The sequence below is a fragment of the Nyctereutes procyonoides genome, unplaced genomic scaffold (assembly GCF_905146905.1).
Source record: "Nyctereutes procyonoides isolate TBG_1078 unplaced genomic scaffold, NYPRO_anot_genome, whole genome shotgun sequence".
In the NCBI taxonomy this organism is placed as follows: domain Eukaryota; kingdom Metazoa; phylum Chordata; class Mammalia; order Carnivora; family Canidae; genus Nyctereutes; species Nyctereutes procyonoides.
In genome coordinates, this window is record NW_026575052.1 from 38,134,843 (window position 1) to 38,152,500 (window position 17,658).

At 38.3% G+C, this 17,658-nt stretch overlaps 1 protein-coding gene across 3 annotated transcripts in view; it reads left to right on the forward strand.

Moving 5' to 3' along the window:
* Positions 1 to 17,658, forward strand: part of ELOVL7 (ELOVL fatty acid elongase 7) — a 79,308-nt gene that overhangs the window by 35,506 nt on the left and 26,144 nt on the right. The window lies entirely within an intron of this gene.

The window sequence follows — 17,658 nt, forward strand, 5'->3', positions numbered from 1 at the left end:
TATACCACAAATCTTATCTGCCACAAGCCAGGCACCTGTCTAGGCACTAGGAACACAAAGATAATGAGGCTCAGTTTCTTCCCTTTTGATGAATGGAAAGATAAGAATTAATAAACAGGCATCTGCAATATTACACAATAAGTGCTATCATATGTAAGACAGCTTATTATGAGAACACCTCCATGAGACACCTAATCCTGACTGATTAAATCGGAGATGACATCTCAGAGGAAGTGATGTTTATGTTGGATCCTTCCCAATAGGATGCAATAGCTGCATAATTGCTCTCCCTACTTCCAAACCACACCTTCAGTTACCCAGCCCTGGACTCTGCCACCCAGTTAATCTTTCCAAGTACCACCTTAGTTGAGACATTCCCTGGTTGAGAAACCTCTCATGACTCTTCATCATCAACAGAACTAACTCCAAAAAATTCTTTGTCCTGGCTTTTGGTGCCTCCACAGTCAAGTACCACCCCTGGAATCTGCTGTTCCTGTTTTGATCTTTCTTTTCTTCCCTTCCATTATTCTGTGCATTACCAGAATATACTAACAAATATTTTGGAAATGCGCTGGGAGCTCTTCTATAATTTTATGAAGGCAGACTTTTGTTTTGTTTTCTTTATATCACTGGCACCTAAAACAGTGCTGGACATGTAACAGATACTTAAGAATATTGTTTGATAGAAATGCATCCAACATAGGAGTACCAAAATATAGAAAGCAAATATTAACAGACCTAAAGGGAAAAAAATGACTGCAATATAATAATAGTAGGGGATTTTAACATCCCACTTGATCGATGGATATATTAGACAAAATTAATAAAGAAACATCAGCCTTGAATAACACATTAGACCAGGTGGACTTAATAGATATATACAGAACATTCCATCCAAAAGCAGCAGAATACACATTCTTCTCAAGTGCATATGGAACAATTCCAGGATGGACCACATGTTAGGCCACAAAACAAAGTCTCAATAAATTCAAGAAGATTGGAGTCATATCAAGCACATTTTGTGACCATATGGTATGAAACTAGAAATCAGGTATAAGAAGAAAACTGGAAAACTACAAATACCTGGAGATGAAACAATATGTTACTGAACTGAGTGATAAATCAAAGGAGAAATAATAAAAACACTTAGAATGAAAATAAAAATACAACCTACCAGAACCTTGGGATACAGCAAAACTGTTCTAAGAGGGAAGTCCAAAGCAATACAGGCCTACTTCAAGATCAAGAAAAGTCTCAAACAATTTAGTTTTATACTGAAAGGAAGTAGAAAAAGAACAAATGAAATCCAAAGTTATTAGAAGGAAGGAAATAATAAAGATCAGAGCAGAAATAAATGAAATGGAGACAAAAGACAAAAAAAGGTCAATGGAACTAAGCTAGTTCTTTGAAAAGATAAACAAAATTGAAAGACCTTGAACTAGACTCACCAAGAAAAAAAGAGGGTGCAAATAAAAAAAATGAGAAAGAAGGGGCACTTGGGTGGCTCTGTTGGTTAAATATCTGCCTTCAGCTCAGATTGTGATCCTGGGGTCCTGGGATCGAGCCTCACATCAGACTATTTGCTTAGCAGGAAGTCTGCTTCCCCCTCTGTCTCTGGTGCTCCCCCTGCTTGTGCTCTCTCGCTCTGTCAAATAAATAAATAAAAATCTTTAAAAAAATAAAATTAAAAAGAGGTTACAACTCATACCATAGAAATACAAAGGGTCATAAGAGACTACTATGAATGATCTACACCAATAAATTGAACAGTCTAGAAGAGATAAATTCTAGGCATTTAGTCTTCCAGACTGAATCAGGGAGCAATAGAACATCTTAATCAACTCATTGCTAGTAAGGATATTGAATCATTCATCAAAAGCTTTCCAACAGACAAAAGTCCAGGAACAGACAGCTTCATTGGTGAATTCTACCAAACATTCAAAGAAGATTTAATACCTATCCTTCTCTAATTCTTCCAAAAAATTGAAGAGGAGGGAAGGCTCCCAAACTCATTTCACAAGGCCAACTTACCCTGATACCCAAGCCACAGAAGGATTAATAACCCTTATAGACCTAGATACAAGAATGTTAGCAAACTGAATTCAGTGATGAAGTAAAATGATCATACCCTGTGATCAAGTGGAATTAACCCAGGGATGCAAAGATGATTCAGCATCCACAAATCAACCAATGTGATACAGCATGTTAACAAAATGAAAAGTAAAAATTATATGATCATCTCAGTAGATGGACAAAAAGCAATTGACAAAATTCAACATCCATTTATGATAAAAACTCTCAACAAAGTGGGTATAGAGGGAACATATCTCAACATATAAAGTCCATATATTAAAAACCCATAGTTAATATCATACTTAACTGTGAAAAGCTGAAGGCTTTTCCTTTAAGGTAAATAACAAGACAAGGATGCTCACTAGCCCCACTTTATTCAACATAGTATTAGAAGTCCTACCCACATCACCTAGTAAAGAAAAAAATAAAAGGCATCCAAACTGGAAAGGCGGGAGTAAAACTACCACCATTTGCAGATGACATGATACTGTGTATAGAAAACCCCAAATACTCCACCAAATAAGCTACTAGAACTGATCAATGAATTAAATAAAGTTTCAAGATACAAGCTTAGTGTGCAAAAATCTGTTGCATTTTTTACATACTGATAACAAAATATCAGAAAGAGAAATCAAGAAAATGTTACGTTTAAATCACATCAAAAAGAATAAAATGTGTAGGAATAAATTTGACTAGGTGAAAGATCTGTACACTGAAAAGAATAAGGCACTGAAGAAAGAAATTGAAGGTATCCTGTGCTTATGGATTGGAAGAATTAATATTGTCCAAAGCAATCTACAGATTTAATGCAATCCCCATCAAAATTATAATGACATTTTTCACAAAGCTAGAGCAAATAATTATATTTGTCTGGAACCACAAAAGACCCTGAATAGCCAAAACAATCTTGAGAAAGAACAAAGCCAGAGATGTCACACGCTCAGATTTCAAACTATATGACAAAGCTGTAGTAATCAAAACAGTATGGTATTGTCATAAAAAACAGACATATTGATCAATAGGACAGAACAGAGAGCCCAGAAGTAAACCCACACATATATGGTTAAAGGCGTCAAGAATATATGATGGGGAAAAGACTGTCTCTTCAATAAATGGTATTGAGAAAACTGGGCCACGATCTTACACTTTACGTAAAAATCAACTCAAAGTGGATTAGAGACATGAATGTAAGATTTGAAACCATAATCCTCCTAGAAGAAAAAATAGGCAGTAAGCTCCTTGACATCAGTCTTAGCAATGTAGTTTTTGTTTGTTCGGTTCTGACTCCAAAGGCAAGGAAACAACAAAAAAGTAAACAAATGGAACTTTTTGTTCATTGAGTGTCCAATTCTTGGTTTTGGCTCAGGTGGTGTTCTTGGGGTCCTGAAATCAAGCCCCACATCAGGTTCTATGGGGGGAATCTGCTTTCTCTGTCCCTCTCCTTCTGCCACTTCCCTGGGTCACTTGCTCTCTCTCTCTCTCTAAAATAGATAGATAACTTTTTTTTTAAAGGCTTTTACAGAGTGAAGGAAACCATCAACAAAATGAAAAGAGAACCTACTTAATGGGAGAAGATATTTGCAAATCATGTATCTGATAAGAGATTAATAGACAAAATGTATAAAGAACTTTTACAACTCAACAACAACAACAAAAATGAACAATCCAATTAAAAATGGGCAGAGGATTTGAATAGATATTTTTCCAAAGAAGACACACAAATGGACACTAGGGACAAGAAAAGATGCTCAACATCACTAATCATCAAGAAAATGCAAATCGAAACCAAAATGAGATATCACCTTACACCAATCAGAATGGCTAAAATCAAAATGATAAGAAGTAACAAGTGTTAATCAGGATGTGAAGAAAAGGAAACCTTTGAGTACTGTTGTGGGAATATAAATTGGTATAACCACTATGGAAAACAGTAGAGAGGTTCCTCAAAAAATCAAAAATAGAGCTACCATATGATCCAGTAATCCTCCTGGGTATTGATCTGAAGAAAACAAAAACACTAATTCAAAAATATATACGTTAATTGCAGCATTATTTATCACTATGTTGAACATCTAAAGCTAATATTGCCTTATCAATTATATTACAATAAATAAAAATCAACCATATCCAGTAAAAAACAAAACAAAACCAATTTTGGAAGCAATCTAAGTGTTCATCAATGATCAATGTGTAAATGGATAAAGAAGATACGGTCTCTGTGTGTGTGTGTGTGTGTGTGTGTGTGTGTGTAACTTGAGGGTATTATGCCAAGTGAAATAAGTCAAACAAGAACAAATACTGCATGATATCATTTATATATGTGGGAGCTAAAAACAAAAACAAAACACAGACTTATAGATAGAGGAAAAAGGTTAGATATTGCCATAGGGAGGGAGATTAGGGGGTGAAGGGGATTAAGAGGTACAAACTTCAGTTATACAAGCAGTCATGGGAATGTATAGCATGAGGAATGTAGTCAATAGCATTGTATTAGGTTTGTAAGGTGAGCAATAGTTGACTAGATTTAATGTGGTAACCATTACACAATGCATACAAATGTCAAATCACTATGGTGCACACCTGAAACTAACATAATATTGTATGTCAATTATACCTTAATAAATAAAGATCAATCAATCCTATCCAGTTAAAATTAAAAAAAGCAATAATATTAGTTGATTAAACAAAAGAATGAGTTTCCCCTTGGAGGTCCCTCTGCTTGCAGTTCATGTCTCTCCTCTCTCAGGTGCATGCTTTTTTGCCTATTGAAATCTTATTCTCATAGCTCAGGTCATGTATCCTCCCCTCCGCTATGCCTTTCTTCCTGGTCATGTGTGCAGGAGGTGAACCTTCATTCCTACAAGCTGTAGTACTCTCTGTGAACTGTTTGTGTGACCCTGTGTTCTGCTTTGCATTTTAGGTATCTGTGTAGGCATTTATTTTTTCTGCCAAATCGAAAGTTGTTTGAATTGAGGGACCACAGTTTTAAAATATCGTATCTTGCTCAGCACTTCCTTGCACAATAACAAATGCTCAAAAACACCTTTGGTCTGAAGAAGAAATGAGCCAAGAGAGTATGGCGTTTGTTGGAAAAAAGTAGTGGAGAAGGCCTAAAGGATGGGGTATTTGTTCTGGCCCCTTTGCCTTGTCTTTCTTTCTTTCTTTCTTTCTTTCTTTCTTTCTTTCTTTCTTTCTTTCTTTCTTTTCCTGAGTTTGCAACATTTCAAAATTCTTTCAGCAGATGTTTATCAAGCAACTATTTTACTCAAGGCACTGTTCTTGGACTTAAGTTACAAATAGGAATTAAACTGTTCTTGAGGTATTCCTCAGTTCTTCTGACAGAGAATCAAGTCCGGTTGGTCCTGATGGTCACTTCCATCTGTACATTTTTTTGGATGCTTTTCTGAGACTTATTCATCCCATCTTCTAGAATCTTTCCACATGTTGAGGCTATCTGAGGGCAGGGTTCCTGTCTTTATTGTCCTGTTCCCTACTGCACCAGACTGAGTTTTTTATTATTATGCAAAAAATTAATTTGTTTAACATTGACAGAATGTGTCTCTGCACAAGTGAATTTTCTAGAAAGCTAAAGCATTTTTTTTAGTTTTTTTATTTATAAATTTATTTTTTATTGGTGTTCAATTTGCCAACATATAGAATATCACCCAGTGCTCATCCCGTCAAGTGCCCACCTCAGTACCTGTCACCTAGTCACCCCCACCCCCCGCCCACCTCCCCTTCCACCACCCCTAGTTCGTTTCCCAGAATTAGGAGTCTTTCATGTTCTCAGACTGAGTTTTATACCTGCTAATGACTTAAGCAGGTTCTCTATTTACCCTAAATGTTCTCTGAGTCTTCTCTAAATTTGCCTCGTGTTTCCAGTGTTAAATGCTGAATTGGGACCAGAGACTTGGCAAGGATACTAATGGCTCTGCTTAGATTGAGAAGCCCTCTGGGAAGCCCACAAGAGTAAGAGTAAGCACAATAAATAGCATGTTTAGCATTGTGCTGAAGTTTTACATGATTTATATTTCCTGGTGGAGCCTGTTGCTAATATCACTGCTTTCTTGTCCTATTAACATGTTGAAATTGTTCAAAGAGCATCCAAAGTTTACCTGCTTCTTTGCTCAAACTCAGGAGTACTGATAAAGTTGTAGAGCTCAAGCCCAACAGAAATGTAATCTGAATTAGTCTGCTGGGTCTTGCATGTATAGTTGTCTCTATTAATGGAAAGTAGAGAAGTAGAAATCAAGATGAAACAATGGAATAGTAAGAAATGGAATGTATGGTAGAGATATTTGTTTTGAGATCCTGCTTGACATGGAAATCACAACTCTTAAATCTGATCGAAGGGCAGGCCTGGGTCTATCCATATAGAGAGCGTGTTAGTATGTACTATCATGTCATTGTTATTGGGGGTGAGAAACACTCGTTGCATACCAGTCAGGAAAATGTAAGTTCATGGAAGTGGCATAACGATTACACTTGTGAGTTCAACCCTATGCTGTCTTGTTTATGAATTTGGAATGTGTCCTCTGTATCATCAAAGAGACTGTGGCACAAGATAATTATAAATAGCAGATACATAAAAGTGACTAGAAAGTCTTCTGTGGTGCTGCAAAGAGTGCTTAACTTATTAACCATGTCTTATTTAAACAAACAAAAAAGTCAAGGTTAGCTTATCCTGAGCACCTATCAGCTGTACAAGCAGCACGTAGATGGGCTCACTCTCTGAACTTCAGTCCATGTTAGAAATGTCACTACAGGGAGGTGGGCAGGGGGGATGGGGTGACTGGGTGACGGGCACTGAGGGGGGTACTTAACAGGATGAGCACTGGGTGTTAGGCTATATGTTGGCAAATCGAACTCCAATAAAAAAAATATTCAAAAAAAATGTCACTACAGGTAATCTTTTCAAGGCAGTTTCAGCAGACATTGTTTCTTGAAGCTAACCCCCTTTCCTTATTTCAGGCTCCTCTTCCTCTCTGAAGCTCTGTGCTTCCCCATGTCACTGTGGGGTTGCGGTAAATGCAGTACCAATTACCCTAAAGAAGCCACTGGGATCCCAGTCGTTTCTCAGTGCTTGGCTTAGGATGGGATGCACCTCTGGGAAGGGATGTTTCAATGGTTTCTAGGGAGCATGGGGAAGGAGTTGGAAGCTCCTAAAAAGGAGACACAAAGAAAAGACCCCTTTATGGTCTGGATGAAGGTGTATGAGAATGTGATATTTGGAATGACTGCCACCATCTTTTCCCACCAAAAGGACAAAACTGATAATAATCAACTCAAAAGACCTTTCCCTACCGTTAGACTTCTTTTTCTAGAACTCATCCTTTTACTGCTTAAGCCACTTCAAATTGAGTGTTCTCTTACAGACAAAAATCTCTTCCCTGATACTATAACATTCCTATTTGCAAAACAGGAAGTTAGTTTCTTTATTTGATATTTGTGGTCAGTTTTGTTTGCCTAAAAGACAAGGCTTATATTTGAATTTTCTGTAATTTATTAAAACCTAAGATGTAGCGATGATTTTCCCTTTCTCAGGTGTTTGGGCACTTCAAGCTTATTTCACTCTCAAAATAGGTTAGTTTCCTTCTATCTTGGGTGTATGTGCTGACTAAAAGATCTCCCAGAATTTCACATCTCTTATGGGATGTTTTACATCATCAGAGAACTTTCCAGTATTGATTGCGACTCCTGTTCCTGCCCTCCTTGACCCAGATGTCTTATCATATCCAGATGACATTCATTAACTGGATCCTTTGTCACGAATTTTAGGCCATTTCCTCATGTTGTGGGTGTTGCTGTCTCTGAGAATGGCTTATACAACATTTAGAAAGGTTCCCAAACCTGACCCATCACCAGAATCTCCCCAAATACACTAACTGAATCCAGATTTCTCTCCAAGTAATTCTGATTATCTCAGTGGTCTGGCAACCACCAAGAGAAGGGATAGAGGAAGGAGAAAAATTGTAGTGACCTGATTCCATACTTCAAGTAAAGGGCTCCACATCTCAGCTGACAAAGTCAGCTATGTAAGAACAAAATTCTTTTCTTTAGAGATTAATTTTTATTTTTTAAATAAAAGTTTCTTTATTCTTTCAGGTGGCAGGAACCTAATTCAAGCAATTCTAAATATGGCTAACCCTCTCCATCCCCCTCAGCAAGTTAAAACAAGCTTATGTGAGATCAAGTTAGTTGGAAGGAGGAGCCCTTTAGTCCTCGGTGTCCTTTGTCTACATTGCTATCCCCTGAGATATCCAGGGTCTCATCCCATCAACACTTTGGCCACTTGTCCTCACAGATCCATGCTGTTGCTAGCTGCATGCCTGCTTCATTTTCTACAGCTTTTCTGCATTTTTTCTGGGTCTGTGGAGGGTAATCAGAAGTGTTTCTGGTGCTCTTGGTCCATGCCAGAGTAAGAGATGTTTCCTCTCAGATCTCTTGTTTATGTCCTTTGGTTCTTCTGTATGGCTAAGCGCCTAAGCTTTCCTAACTCTAAAACCAGGATAAAACTTTGTTCATCTGCTTTCTGTTGTTCTGTTTCACTCCTGAGATAATTTATACAACCTAGCTATTGAATAGAAATAGAAAAAAAAGTAGGGGAAGTGATAAAGGAAATCCCAAGGAGAAACATAAATATAATTAAAATTAAATAAAATAAATTAAAATAAAATGCAAAATCTCATATGGAAGGTATGTCAAACATGTATTTTTGCTTCTGCAGAGTGTGTGTGTGTGTGTATTATAGTACACTCACATATACATGTGTGGTAATTAGCAACATTGAAAATTTGTCATTTGAAATCGGTTTCCACTGAACCAATTTTGGGTTCTAAATTCACTTTCTTTTCATTGGAGTTCATAGTAGATGATAGAGAAAAAAGATTCAAACTAATATGCTGGAGGGATGCCTGGGTCTGCCTTTGGCTCAAGGTGTGATCCCAGGTCGAGGGATCGAGTCCCACGTCCGGCTCCCTGCATGCAGCCTGCTTCTCCCTCTGCCTGTGTCTCTGCCTCTCTCTCTCTCTGTCTCTCATGAATAAATAAATAAATATTTAAAAAATATATTTAAAAAATAAAATAAAATAATATGCTGAAATGTACACATATAAATGAGTGTTTCCTAAGTCACCTGAGGCTACTATACATTTTTTCCACTAATGTTGCTATGACACTAAACATTTCTGGGTTTTTTTTAATTGTCTTAATGCTACAAAGCATAAGTTGAAAATGTTAGTAGTAAATTACAAGTAAAGCTACTCTGTTGCCCTCTCTTCCTGCTCCACTTAACATGGTGAAGCTCAGCTTCATCCCTTTACCTTCAAAATCATTCTTTAAAAAAAAAAATATTTTATTTGTTTATTAGTGGGAGAGAGAGAGAGTGGGGGTGGAAGGGGCAAAGAGAGGGTGAGAGAGACAAGCAGACTCCCCGCTGAGCAGGGAGCCCAACTTGGGGCTCCATCCGAGGACCCTGAGATCATGACCTGAGAGCTAAAGTCAGATGTTTAACTGACTGAACCATCGAAGTGCTCCCAGATTCATTCTTAACTTATAATTGGTTTATAACCTGATTTTTAGAAGTCATAGACAAAGATTTTTTTTCCTTTAAAGCCATTTAAATAACATTCTGAAAAACATTGAAATCAATTTGTAAAGAAAAGCTCAAAAATATTTTTGAATGACAGCGTCACTGAAATGTATAATTGCTAAAGTGATGACTCTGAAACAACTATTCTTATCCAGATGAATAAATGTTGCTAGTTTAGTTTAAACCAGTGGTTCCCAACTAGGGATTGGCAACTTCACAGTTTCTCGAAATGTTTTGGTTGTCTCAACTGGGGGGTTTCTTGCATCTAGTGGGTGGAGGCCAGGGTAAGTGCTAAACATCTTACAATGCTTAGGACAGCTTCCCACAGGTAGGAATTGTCTGTCCCCAAGTGCCAGGAGAGCCAAGGTTCAGAAGTCCAGGTTCAAACAATTGTTTTTCAAAGATTTTATTTATTTGAGAGGGAGAGAGAGAGAGAGAGAGAGAGACAAAGCACAAGCAGGAAGGAGGAGCAGGCTCCCCACTGAGCAGGGAGCAGATGTGGGGCTGGATCTCAGGACCCTAGGGTCATGACCTGGGCTGAAACCAGACACTTAAGCAACCTAGCCACCCAGATGCCCCATAAATAATTATTTTATAGTCCATCCTCAAGTTTTAATGTGCTTAAAAGTTTCTGCTCCCCTTCCCCTAGCCTCAGTCTGATTAAACCACTGGGATGGAACAAACTCAGATGCCCAAACCTTCTGTCCATGCTTAGACTCTGGAGCTCTTTGAAGCTTTCTTTCTGCTTATACAGCGGATGGGGGTGGGAGGGGAAACCGGATCCAGGGAGGAAACAGGCAGGGCGGGGGATACACAGGAAACCCGAAGATTAATATCTAGGTGGAAGTTTCTCTAGCAGTCTTTGACTTCTTCCCGCAATTTTTACTTCTTCTTTTTTTTTTTTTTTTTTATTTTTTATAAATTAATTTTTATTGGTGTTCAATTTACCAACATACAGAATAACACCCAGTGCTCATCCCGTCAAGTGTCCCCCTCCGTGCCCGTCACCCATTCACCCCCACCCCCCGCCCTCCTCCCCTTCCACCACCCCTAGTTCATTTCCCAGAGTTAGAAGTCTTTATGTTCTGTGTCCCTTTCTGATATCTCCCACACATTTCTTCTCCCTTCCCTTATATTCCCCTTCACTATTATTCATATTCCCCAAATGAGTGAGAACATACACTGTTTGTCCTTCTCCGATTGACTTACTTCACTCAGCATAATACCCTCCAGTTCCATCCACGTTGAAGCAAATGGTGGGTATTTGTTGTTTCTAATGGCTGAGTAATATTCCATTGTATACATAAACCACATCTTCTTTATCCATTCATCTTTCGATGGGCACCGAGGCTCCTTCCACAGTTTGGCTATTGTGGACATGGCTGCTAGAAACATCGGGGTGCAGGTGCCCCGGCGTTTCATTGCATCTGAATCTTCGGGGTAAATCCCTAACAGTGCAATTGCTGGGTCGTAGGGCAGGTCTATTTTTAATTCTTTGAGGAACCTCCACACAGTTTTCCAGAGTGGCTGCACCAGTTCACATTCCCACCAACAGTGTAAGAGGGTTCCCTTTTCTCCGCATCCTCTCCAACATTTGTTGTTTCCTGCCTTATTAATTTTCCCCATTCTCACTGGTGTGAGGTGGTATCTCATTGTGGTTTTGATTTGTATTTCCCTGATGGCAAGTGATGCAGAGCATTTTCTCATGTGCATGTTGGCCATGTCTATGTCTTCCTCTGTGAGATTTCTCTTCATGTCTTTTGCCCATTTCATGATTGGATTGTTTGTTTCTTTGGTGTTGAGTTTAATAAGTTCTTTATAGATTTTGGAAACTAGCCCTTTATCTGATATGTTATTTGCAAATATCTTCTCCCATTCTGTAGGTTGTCTTTGAGTTTTGTTGACTGTATCCTTTGCTGTGCAAAAGCTTCTTATCTTGATGAAGTCCCAATAGTTCATTTTTGCTTTTGTTTCTTTTGTTTTCGTGGATGTATCTTGCAAGAAGTTACTGTGGCCAAGTTCAAAAAGGGTGTTGCCTGTGTTCTCCTCTAGGATTTTGATGGAGTCTTGTCTCACATTTAAATCTTTCATCCATTTTGAGTTTATCTTTGTGTATGGTGCAAGAGAGTGGTCTAGTTTCATTCTTCTGCATGTGGATGACCAATTTTCCCAGCACCATTTATTGAATTTTTACTTCTTATGTCAGCATTTTTTCTTCCCAAGAGTCCATGTGAACTCTGGTTTTCTAGCTTCATTACTCAGAGAGAGGCTGTCTGACACTTTAAGCTGAAGACCTTTTACCACTGGTCGGCTGAGGTCCCAACACCCAGCTCTGACTCACTACTGAAACCCCCTTGTCCTCTTCTGGTGAGTCAGCATTGAGGGCCTTTTCCTTTTCCTTTCCAAGCTGGCTCTGCTCTCTCCCCTTAGAAAGCCGTCCGCATTTGAAGGCACATTTCCCTGATCAGTTCTCCAATGAGCCATTGTGATTTCTATGTAATGGCTTGATTTGCCCTGCCCCCCCTCTTCTTTGCTTTGTACAAGGGTAAAATTTCAAACCACACCTCAATATGAGGCCAGACCTGGCTTTCCACAGGAAGGCCAGCTGTTTTGTGTTTTTGCTGCTGTCCTCATTTCCACGATAGACCTCCACCCCTATGCTGTACCTTCCTGGAGGCTCCTTTTGTGTCCTCTAGCAGTATCTGTGGCTAACCAGATCTGTTCTTGCAGGGTTGTCCCTGATGTCACATTTCCAAAGCAAATATCAGTGGGGGGAGCTCAGAACCTTCTGAACATCCAAGGGGAAGGTAAAACCATAAGGCCTTGTTCCTGGATCATAGACACGCCCCAGGAAAGCCATATGCTGACTCTGCCACTCCTTTCCCCCAGAGAAGGTATCCCGTACATATTTTACAGGGTTTGGATAAATCTCTACCCATGAGTGTTCGCCAGGAAATTGTGGGCCACGGGGTTTAGAGTTCTGGACTTCTGCTAGGTACTTCCTATCACAGACAGCTCTAAGGTCCTGTCCTTATCTGGGTAAATCCCACCAAGAAGTTCTTTCAGATGAGTTCTGTGTTGCAATTACTGTTAAGATAGCTTTGAGCCAAATGGATGAAGTGATACCACATACTTGTGGTATCTGATGTGTTCTGGCGTTATGTCCATGCTCCACAGACATAAGCAGCCCATGGCTTTGAATAGTCTCCACCCATGGAAGTGCCTTCCATTGGCATCAGGTACATTTCTCACATTTGAACTTGACATCATTAATGTAGACCTAAGGTCTGGGCGGTTTCAGTCTCTTCTTTACCAAATGACCCAGTCACCATGTGATACTGTCAAAAACAAGGAGAATTCATGGGTTAATGGTAGGTAGTGGCACTCCAGCAGTCCTCCAACAACAAGGCTTGTGGGGGTGGACCCTTCCAGTTCCTCCCTTGTCTCTTCCCTTGATGGATGTGTGGTCATTTGTCTCCTGTTTTTGAGTTTTAAGTCTCTGCTTCACCTACATGAGAACCCTGATTTTTCGGCATCACTAATCCTGAAATTTTATGCTATGAAGCATTTTAAATTGGTTGTTAAGGTCCCAGGGCTGCTATTAGCTAGAAGATATCTGTAAAACTTCACTACATGGAGTAAATTTCTTCTCATCTCTATATACCACTGTCTAGCAGTCAAGTGGCCATGTTAGATCACAGGATAGTTAGGGGTCAAGGAGATGCCTGACTCTAGACTAGGAGTAGCACTATATCTTTTCCAGGACCACCAAGGCCTCCCCAAATTCAGTTAACAATTTTCTAGACCAATCCCTATAAGGTAATGTTGGCATGCAGTCCAGTCCTGTCCCAGCTTAGAAAACTCTCAGCTGTGTGTTGTCACTTCCAACAGAGTTAAAGGATCAGGTTTTCTTTTCATCTCCCATCTCTACACAGATATGCACATTCCTTCTCTTCTGGCGGGCCTACAAGTGTTAAGGACTGTTGGACACCAGGTTATTTACAAGTAAAGGATCAGGGAGAGAGACCACACTCCAGGAATGTGGGCTAATGGATCCCTTTCCTACCTCACTGGTGTTCCATCTCTCACCTCCCTGGACAACATCTGCTCTTGCTGCTGCTTCCCATCTAGTACAAATTGCTCATCTGACTACCCTTCCCTTCTCCCTTTATCTCCGGCTTGTGTTTGGGATTAGAGAATGTTTGGGATTAGAGAAACCAGCTCTGTTTATTGCCCATGAGTATTTCTGACCTGCAGAAGACTGTGGTTTCTTGAGTTTCTGTGCTTTTGGGAGGTTAAGGAGAGGAAAGTGTCCTGTGTGGAATGAGTGGGGGAAAAAAGAAGAGGAAGGAATTGCACAGAAAACAGAAGAATACTTTGAAATGTAACTTCAGCGCATACCATATATAATTAAAACCTTTCATTCTGGTTTGGAGTAATTTAAACAGCATGATTTTGGCAGTTTAATTATGAGAATAGTGGCTTGGTGTCTTTTTTATCTGTTGTTAAGGTGCACGGATAAGTAGCTTTTAGCATGGTCTAAACACACCAGGGCACTTGGGTGGTATAGTTGGTTCAGTGTGTGAATCTTGGCTTCAGCTCAGGTCATGATCTCAGGGTGGTGAGATCAAGCCCTACATTGTGCTCCATGCTTGGTGAGGTGTCTGCTTGAGATTCTCTCTCCTGTTCCCTCTGTCCCTCCTGTTCTCTCTCTCTCTCTCTCAAATAAATAACCTTTTTTAAAAAAATTAAATAAGTAAAAATTTAAAAACCCACTTATACTAAAACAGTTGAAAAATATCAAGGGAAGAATCATGTATAATCAACATTCCCGTTCTTAAAAGTAGTAGAGTTTTCTCTAGATTTGTTGCATAAAATGCCATTCAACTCTACTAGATAATAAGTTTGGCAAGATACTCTCCAATTAAATTGGCACAACTTATCTCTGCAAGTGATGATGTCTGACTTTGATTTAATGTTCATTCTTTATTGGATTTTGTGCTCTAAATATTATGAGTATATATTATCTCACATGGTCCCCAAAACAATTCTGAGTTACCTTATTTTATCTTGGTAGATTGTAGAAACATCATTTTACAGATTAGGAAATTAAGTTTTCATTTTGCCCAGGGTCACACAGCTATTAAAAGGTGAGATTCAAAACAAGGCTTTTGTGACCCTAGAGCCCCTGCTTCTGACCCCATCTTCATTGTAGAAAGAATCCATGGGGAAGCAAGAGTCTAGGATGACTTGGGAAAGATCCAACATCACCACAGCCAGTCTTGAGTCTGAACTCATCTTAAGGACACAGGATGTACCAAAGCCATGCTGAGATACTTCCTGAACTTGGAGAATCCTCTGGAGGATCCTTGGATGGACCATTGAGGAATTAAGATAAAAATCTCTCTTTTGGGCAGCCCAGGTTGCTCAGCGGTTTAGCGCCACCTTCGGCTCAGGGCATGATCCTGGAGACCTGGGATCGAGTCCCACATCAGGCTCCCTGCATGGAACCTGCTTCTCCCTCTGCGTCTCTCTCTCTCTCTCTCTCTCTCTCTCTGTGTGTGTGTGTGTGTGTCTCATGAATAAATAAATAAAATCTTTAAAAAAATCTCTCTTTTGTGTGTGTATGTGCATTTGTGTATGGGTATTTAAATAGGAATGTTCTAGCAAAGGTGCAGCTGATCCTATCTTTTTTTTTAAGAAATATAAAATATTTCAATTCTTTGGGCACTGGAATGGCTCAGTCAGTTAAGCATTTGATCTCAGAGTCCTGGGATCAAGCCCCACATTAGACTCTTTGCTCATTAAGGAGTCAGTTTCTTCCTCTCCCTCTCCATCTGTGCTTTCCCTCTCCCTCTCCCGCCTCTCTCTCTTTCAAACAAATAAAATCTTCCAAAAATATTTTAATTCTTTATTTTTGGAGAGGTAACGTATTTACATTAGTTAAAAACCAAACAGTATGAGGTCTGCCTTCTACCCCTTCAGCCCATTTTGTACCCCATTCGCTTACCTGTGGATATCTTTTCAGTTTGTTTTGTGCTGACATACATAAATGCAAATTTATATCCTCATTCCTTCCCTCCTTTTTTATATATAAAAGTCATTTTAAAATTCCGTAACTTCCTTTGATTTTTTCATATAGATATTTATCTTGAATATCTTTCCATATCAGCACATGGAAAACTTCCTCATTCTTATTTAAAAGAGTATGATATTTCATGGTTTAGATGTATTATTTATTAACCAGTCCACATTTATTATACATTTGGCTTATTTCCAGTCTTTTGCTGTTACTGATGCAATAAATAACCTTGAATATATGTCATTCTGTATATGTGCATGTGTATCTATAGGATGAGTTTCTAGGAGTAGCATTGCTAGCTTAAAAAATATGCATTTATAGTTTCTACTGAAATTACCATTACTAAGGGTTATGATCATTTGCACTGTATGAATTTGCCACAGTCCTTTCAATACATTTTTGGATTTAGGCCAATCTGAATGATAAAATGTTTGGACTTTAGCCCATCCACTGCAATAAAATATTGTAGATTTCTTACTATGATTAAAGGTAAGCAACTTTTCGTACATTTAAAAGCCATTTTTATTTCCTTTCCTATGAAATTTGCCCATATTTTTCTTGACTTATAAGTGTTTTTCTTATCAATTTTTTGAACTCTTTGTATATTAAGGAGAGTGGCGTTTGTCTGTATTATGAATTGAACATATTTTTTCCTGTTTGTCATTTTCTACTTTTTAATTTTTTCTTCTTGATTTTCCTGTGGTTACATTTGTTACTATTCTCTTATGTCTTTTTTTTTTTTTTAAGATTTTACTTATTTATTCATGAGAGACACAGTGAGAGAGAGGCACAGACATAGGCAGAGGGAAAAACAGGCTCCATGCAGGAAGCCCGATGTGGTACTCGATCCCTGGACCTGGGATCATGCCCTGAGACAAAGGCAGACACTCAATCGCTGAGCCACCCAGGTGTCCCTCTCTTATGTCTTTTGTATTTTAAGTCAAAGTTAGAAAGTCCTTTCCCCACTCCAAGGCTAGAAAAGTATTCTCGATGTTGTCAAATAATACTTTCTTGGTTCCTTTTTATTTTTTTCTGTTTTTCTTATTTAAATCTTTGATCTACTTGGAGTCTATCTTCATTTACAGTATAATGTTTGGATCCAACGTCCTTTTTCCAGATGGCTATCTAGTATCACATCATTTTTTGAGGAATTGCTGGTAATTCAGTGCCCACTAGTTTGAGATGCTACCTTTATCATATACGATATGTTTTAAAAATAAATATTTTATATTCTAAATATAAATATTTATTCTATTATATAATACAATATTTTCTATCATCTATATTCTTGGCAAAACAACAAACTTATACTGAGGATACAAGTTTATATATGTATTATAAATATAAATGTAAAAGAATATATTCTATATGAGGTCTATATGTTATATATTTAGAATATATTCTATTATATATTATATATATATATTTACACTTATAATGTAAATATATGTTTTAAAATGGATTTCAGAATGCTAGAAGAAAGTATAAATTTTCCTGTTGCAGGCCTAAAGAATTTCTTTAAAATTTACCATATTAACTATTTTTGAATGTGAAGTTCAGTGGCATTAAATACATTTACATTGTTGTGCAACCATCACCACCATCCATCTCCAGAGCTATTTCATCTTCCCACTCTATGACTTTGAATCAAATACACTGTTCATTTTATGGAAGACATATGTCGATTTCAGGGGTGTTAAAATGTGGGAAAACATACATCTGAGAATTTACAAAATATAGTTCTAAATTCCTAACTGTATTTGGTGTATTTCTGGATTTTCTGCTCTATTCCATTGGTTTGCTTCTTCATGTGTCAGTGTCACATTGTTTTAATTATGGAAGATTTTAGATTATCTTTTAATGTATAATAGAGCTAGTTTCCTTTCCCTGTTGATTTTTTTTCCACAACCGT